General features: G+C 43.0%; 1 pseudogene; it reads left to right on the top strand.

Moving 5' to 3' along the window:
* The first annotated feature begins 6,558 nt into the window (after positions 1-6,558).
* LOC102819471 overlaps positions 6,559-6,974 on the top strand; it is a 25,615-nt pseudogene continuing 25,199 nt past the window's right edge.

Here is a 6,974-nt window from a genome sequence, read left to right as displayed (position 1 = left end):
TGCTATGAGTCGGTTCCGACTCGATGGCACCTGACAACAACAACAACAACAAGACTTAGAAGGAGTCCTGGTGTGGCGCTGTGGGTTAATGCGCCAGACTGCAAAGCCATTTGAACTACAAGGTAGGCAGTTCACGCTCACCAGGGTAAAATATGGTCAATCAACAAGTATTTATTGGTGTCCCAGTTTTATATGTTGGAGATATTAACCCAGACCGGCCAGGCAAGGCTTTAAAAGTTTTTATTCTGAACTGTCATAACTCTCAGGGCTGTTAATGAGTCTAACAACTCATTTAATCCCCACACCCAACACTTGTCTGGCAGCTTGTCATACTATAGAAGCATGTGTGTTGCTATGATGTTAGAAACTATGCTACCAGTATTTTAAATGCCAGCAGGGTCATCCATGGTGGACCACACAGAGCTTCCAGACTAAGACAGACCAGGAAGAAAGGAAAGCAGACCACTTATGAGTGGTTATCCACTGAAAACCTTATAAACAGCGGTCAAACGTGGTTAGACAAAATATCAGAAGATGAGCTTCTCAGGTTGAAAGGCAATCAAAATACGACTGGGGAAGAGCTGCCTCTGCAATATTGAGTTGAACTTCATTTGCAGATGGGACACACTCAAAATGGGGCAGGGGGTGGGGGACCAGCTACAAATACCCATTAATAATTGGAACATTCAATGCACAAAGTATGACTCTAGGAAAATTTGAAGTCTTCAAAAATGAAGTGGAACACATGAATTAATTTGCCACTTAAGGCATAGTAAACCGTATGGTTGTCAGATTCAAAATGGTCAGTACCTAGGATATCAATCTTCATGTGTTCCACTTCATTTTTGGTAACTTCATATTTTCCTAGATTCATACTTTGTACATTGCATGTTCCAATTATTAATGGATATTTGGGGGCAAAATTATGAAATCTTCTTATATAGAAGCAAGCACCTTGAGGAAGGGATTCACTGAGCCTGGGGGTTCAAGAATATAGTCTTAGGGAATATCAAGGTCAATTGGCATAACAGTCCACAAACACAATGTTCTGCATCTTACTTAGATGAGTAGCAGCTGAGGTCTTAAAAGCTTGTGAGCAAGTCACCAAAGGTGAAACTACTGTTCTCTGACATCCACAAGTAAGAAAAGTGAAGAAAATCGAAGACACATGGAAAGAATTAGTCCAAAGAGCCACTTGAACCATAGTCTCTGTAACCCTGAGCAGAACTAGACAGTGTTAGGTTACCACTGTTAACCATCACTCTGAAAGGAATCACAACAGGAAGTCCTGGACAGGGTGGGAGGGAAATGTGGAACAAAAATCAGAATCATTTTAAAAGACCAGGCATGTTGGTCTGATGGACATTGGTGGAACCCCAAGACTATGGCTCTTAGACGCCATTCAGGTCTGTAATCAAACTCACTTCTGTGGCTCGACTTTGAGGTAAACAGTGGACAGGCCTTTAAGGTAAACATTAACACTAGGGAGGTATGCACTCCTTAGAACAGTCAACCATAAGAGTTCCTAAGGGCGGCATTTTCCTAGAGCTTGATCTCAGAAGGCAGGAAGGGATAGCAAAATAAGGGCGACTGGAAATGGGAGACACAGGGAGGAAGTGGGAATGTGATGTTAGAGTATGGGGATTACAGTCAATGTCATGAATCAGAATGAGTATAAATTGTTGAGTAGCAGACCAATTTTCTGTGTAAATGTTCATCCAAATCACAATTTATTGAAATAAAAATGTAAGGCAGTTATTGGGTAGAGAATGCTTGAACTAAGGTGGACAGTGAAGGCTTCTTCGTGGAGTGAGGAGAAGGAGGCAGTCAGGAGAGGGACCTGTGAACTAAGGTGGGAACAGCCAGGTGTGCTAGAGTATCAGGGAGAAGATCTAAGAGTTGAGGTGTGGTGAATGAGGGGTTCTGGAGGTAGGTAAAGATGAGGTCTCAATGACTATGGTGAGGGGTTAGGATCATGTTCTAGCTGCAGTGGATGAGACTTGAGGCCTTTAGAGCAGAAGTGGTGTGGTCTGGTTTGCATTATAACTGAGTTCTCCTTCAGCTGCTATGAAGTGACCCTCACAAGTGGAAGGTTCCAGACCAGTTCTGAAGCTACTCTAGTGACCCAGTGACATGAGCAGACATAGAATCAGTGGATGGATTTGAGGTACATCCTGTCTGCCCAACATGCTCTTCTTACTGCAGTCAGTAGGCAGGGGGCTTCTGGGTTTTGAGAAGCTACCCTCTGAGAGTGAAACTAGTAACAATACGTTTTTTAGACATTGTTTCCTTAATTTTCTGCGTGCTTTATTTATTACTTTTGAAATAGGAGGGGGAAAAGATATTTTTAAAAATCCATCAAAATAAAAATAAAGGGTAGAAGGCTTAATGTACATGACAGGGTGTAAAAATCTTGGGGCTTTTGTGGATGATCGGCTCAATATGTAGCTAATAATGTAGTGGAATTTTGTGTTATAAAAAATTTTAAATGATGTCTAGAATGGTGAGGGTGATTCTTTGAGGGTCTTAGGGGAAGACTGTATTATATGCGTTTATTTATCTTACATAAGACTTAGAAGGAGTCCTGGTGTGGCTCTGTGGGTTAATGCACCAGACTGCAAAGCCATTTGAACTACAAGGCAGGCAGTTCAAGCTCACCAGCTGCTCCTCAGAAACCCTATACTGAGTTGCTATGGGTCAGAATCGACTCAACAGCACTTAACAACAGCAACAGCAAGACTTAGAAGAAGAGGGGAAAGAAGAAATTTCTTTCAAAATCTAATTTTTAAAAAGTCTTTTTGCAATAGGGGAGTCCTGAGGTGGCGCTGTAGTATAAGCCCTGGACTGCTATCAGCAAGGTCAGTGGTTCAAACCTACCAGTTGCTCTTTGGAAACCCTACACCGGGTACCTTTGAGTTGGAACCGACTTAGCAACACTTAACAGGAGCAGCAATAACATGTGTAATGAGCGTGTCTCTGAGAGATGTAATGGTAAAAGTGCTCAGCTGCTAACTGAGAGGTGGGGCGCTTGAAGCCATCCAGAGGCACCTCAGAATACACTCCTGGCAATCTGCTTTCAAAAGATCACAGCCTTGAACCCTCTCTGGAGTCAGGTGTACTCTGACACACGTGGGGTCTCCAGGAATCAGAACCAACTCAACGACAAATGGTCCATGGTCCACCAGAGACTTTCTGTGTGAGACTTGGAAGGTGGAGGAGAAGCCAAAGCTGTATTTGTTGAGAGGCCGGAGTACGGTGTGCAGCGCTGTTGTGACTCACTCACATTTTCCTGCCTGCTCAGTTTGCCATTGTCGGGGGCTGACAGCGCACAGCTGCTTCTCTTCCACCTTCTCTTACCCTTGCCCATGTGTGCACCACCTTCTCCTCCAGTCTCCCTCCATCCTATCATGGTGGGTGCCGTGGAGATGGGGAGAGACCCATGTGGGTCCCCGTCTGTCCTGTTGGATTCCAACTCATCCTTGCAGATTCCAGCCTTTCTTTGACTCCTGGCTTCACATCCATCTTCCCTTCAACCTGCAGATTTCAGGTTCGAGCCCTAGACACAGAAGTAGCAACTGCACGTAAACTGTAATCACTCTTCAAATTACAGAAGGCCAAATTCCTACAGTATAATAGCTATCATCTAATACTGTTGTTAAGTACTGTCGAGTCTATTCTGACTCATCGCTACCCTGCATAGGGTTTCTGAGGAGCACCTGGTGAGCTTGAACCACCAACCTATGGTTCAAACTGATCTTGCAGTCCTGTGCATTTACCCGCAGTGCCACATCAGGACTCCACTAGGATCTGCTTTTCTAAGCAAAGTATGACTGGGACACTAGGAAAGGTGGGTATCATAAGCCTAAAACTCATCCTCTACGAACTTAGTACTGAAAGAAAGGGTCTTTTGTCTCTGGTCAGAAAAAAATGTTCCAAGAGGACTCAGAGCAGACACAGCTTGAATCTTGTACCTGTTTCTGCACTTGTGCTTGAGACAGGGTGGGAGGTGTGTAAAGTACTGTAATTGGAAAAGCCTGAGATTCATCCCATCTTGGTGAGTGGCAGAGTAGAGGTGGTAGGTTTCACTAACAAACACCTTTGTGGTTCCCACAAAGAAGGGCAAAGACTGATGGACAGGCACCACAGCTGTCCACAACACCCTCCCTGATTTCTTGTTTGGGACAATGCTGCATTAACTTGTTGTTGTTTTGTCATCGAGTCAGTTCTGACTCCTAACATCCTGTATAGGGTTTCTGAGGAGCGGTTCAAACTGACCTTACAGTCCAGTGCATCAGCCACAGCATCACACCAGGACTCCATTAACTTGAAGAGTCCTAAATGAGATGTAATTCATTTCCAAAAGTAGGTTACTATGGCCAGGTACTTAGCTTAGAACTCTTTATATAGTGTTGCTGTCACTTAGTAGCTGTCTAGTCAGTTCAAACTCAATGTACAACAAACCTCATGTACAACAAAAGAAAACACTGCCCAGCTCTCGCTGCCTTCACAAAACCATTGGAGGTTTGAGTCCATTCTTAGGGCTCACCTTCCAGTACTATTCCAAAAGCAAGTCAAACTCTCTGCTGTTGAGCTGATTCCAACTTGTAGGGGGCTTTGATAGGGTTTCTGAGACTGTAAATCTTGACATTTTTCTTCAAAAGATCACTTGATGGGTTTGCAGCCCAACATCTTACCAAAGTGCAACCAGGGATCTTCTAGCATTCTATCAGACAAACATTATGTGTTTTATGTAATTCTGAAAAAAATAAGATTTTTCTGAAAAAAGTAAGATTTTCACTGGTTAATGTTCAGAAATAAATCATGAGGTCTTTCTTTCTTGTCTCTTTTTATTTGACCAAAAAAAAAAAAAACTGATTCATTGTTGTCGAGTTGATAATGACCCCTAGTGGTCTCTTAGGACAGAATAAAACTGGACCACAGGGTTTGAAGGCTGTAATATTTCCAGGAGCAAACTGCCGCCTCTGTTTCTCTGCCAGAACAACTAGTGTTTTCAAACTGCCAGTGTTTCTGTTAGCAGTGGATTGTTGTAACCTTTATACCACCATGTTGTTGATGTTGTTATATGCCATCGAGTCAGTTCTGACCCATAGTGACCCTGTGTAGGGTTTCCAGGGAGTGACTGGTAAGTTTGAACCACCAACCTTGTAGCTCAAACCGACATCGTAGTCCAGTGCATTACCCCACAGTGCCACACGGTGGTTTCTCTTAATCTGGCCGCTCCAATGAAAACTGCCCAATGTGGTTGCCATGCTGACATTTGAAACACCAACGGAATAGCTTCCAGCATCACAGCAACACACAACACGCCACACTACAGCAAAACGACAAGTAGGTGATGGTTTTAAAAATAGGTTTAGTATATAAAAATACAGTATATCTTACTATACACATTTGTTGTTGTTGTTATGTGCCATCGAGTCGGTTCCGACCCATAGCGACCCTGTATAGGGTTTCCGAGGGTGTAAATCTTTACGGGAGTAGAAAGCCTCATCTTTCTCCTGCGGAGCAGCTGGTAGTTTCGAACCGCTGACCTTAAGGTTCGCAGCCCGATTCGTAACCACTACGCTATACACATATACACATATAGCTCAACAAATGTGTTGTTGAGCTATATGTGTATACTAAGATATGCTTATGGCATATGGCGGTCTGCTTCCATAAAGATTACAACCCTTAGAAACCCTACTCTGTCTCATGATTTCGTTAGTCGAAATCAACATGATGACAACTAACAACAATATGTAACCTTCTTTCAATCCCACAGTAACTCTGAGAGGAAATGGAGACAGAGAGCAGCAAGACAGTTTGCCTAGAATCCTCCATTAGAAAGCAGAGAAGCTAGAATTTGAACTTGGATGTCTGCGTGTGTTCTTAGCTTATATCCTTTTCTGACTGTACACCCAGAAGTTGTTGTTAGGTTGTGTTAGGTAACTCAGATGAATCACTCTAATCAAAGCATAGCCTTCTTGTTCTTTTGTATTTGTTCAACCTCGGTAATGTTATACAGATTTTTGACAACTTTGATCTGGAAGCTGAGAAAACTACTTCTTTATCTGTCTCTGCAGAGGTAGCAGTCCGGAAGTACAATTCTTCTCATTAGTGCTTGGCAAGACAATTCATACAGCAGGAGGGTTTAGGGGGTGAGAAGGGAGAAGAATCTTCATTTTAACAACCCAGGAAGGTTGGACCATTTTTAGAGTGCTGACAAAGAAACTTGCCGCTCTCTAAGTGCAATTGTAACATCACTGTATTATTAAGTGTTTATGATATGCAGCTTTTGTGGCAATGGAGGCAACAGTCCTCTGGGTACCTCATTAACAGATTTCCAAATGAACTGATGAAGAACTAAAGTTTGAGTTTTACCACTGTGGATCTTAATTTCCGGCAGTAGAATTGAGTGAGGGTGTAGGGGGCTAGTGTACAGTTTGTGTGTGAGGACGACAGTTTGATTGTGCTGTTCCCCTGCTCCTACTCACTGAGGAAGGTTTTAGAGGGTCCGCCCCTCTCGGAAATGTGAGAGCCTGGCTCTTTGGCATAATGGAGGGGTAAGAGGCACTTGTAACCCAATGTTCATTTCTGCAGAACTAAGACTCCTGGTTAAACACAGAAAAGGTGATGATTATGTAATGCATCAAATGGATGTTGGATTACAAAACATCTCAGCTGGGATATGCAACGCTTTACATCAGAGGAAGTTGATCAGGAAAGGTCCAGACAGAAGAAGCTAGAAAGTTGTTAAGTGCCATCGACTTGGTTCTGACTCATAGCGACTCTGTACAGGGTTTCCGAGGCTGTAAATCTTTATGGGAGCAGAAAGCCTCATCTTTCTCCCAAGGAGGGACTGAGTGGATTGAATTGCCAACCTTATGGTTTGCATTCCAGTGCTTATTGTATGAAGCCACCATGCTCATAAAAATCTATACATATATATGTATATGTGTGTATATATATAT

This window comes from Chrysochloris asiatica, unplaced genomic scaffold, assembly GCF_000296735.1.
Source record: "Chrysochloris asiatica unplaced genomic scaffold, ChrAsi1.0 scaffold00290, whole genome shotgun sequence".
In the NCBI taxonomy this organism is placed as follows: Eukaryota; Metazoa; Chordata; class Mammalia; order Afrosoricida; family Chrysochloridae; genus Chrysochloris; species Chrysochloris asiatica.
This window is presented reverse-complemented; position numbering and strand designations above follow the sequence as displayed.